Source organism: Trachymyrmex cornetzi, unplaced genomic scaffold (assembly GCF_001594075.2).
Source record: "Trachymyrmex cornetzi isolate Tcor2-1 unplaced genomic scaffold, Tcor1.1 scaffold962, whole genome shotgun sequence".
NCBI lineage: Eukaryota > Metazoa > Arthropoda > Insecta > Hymenoptera > Formicidae > Trachymyrmex > Trachymyrmex cornetzi.
Window position 1 is genome coordinate 202616 of NW_017300314.1, and position 392 is coordinate 203007.

Consider the following 392-nt stretch of genomic DNA (forward strand, 5'->3'; position numbering starts at 1 on the left):
ACACATTTACATTGATTAAAAAATATTGAATGTTAAACAAACGTTCATCTTGATGTATTAATTAACAAAGATTGTAATAACTGACTCTTATATGTTCTTTGCTCGTATTGTTATTTTATTAAATGTGATGAGTCCTTTACTAAATTATATATAATTTTACATATAAAACGTAATAATAATAAAATAATATTGTAATAATAATAATAATAAATAGTTTTTGTATTTTTTAAATCCCAGTTTTGTTTCTTTTATCCTTCCATGTACCTGATCCATCACAACGATACTATATTGTAGCTATTTTCTATTTAGTAATTTTTTATACACATATACAGTCATAAAAGATCCCTTCTGTACAAAAAAAATAGAAGAGACACGAGTCGCATATTCCAACC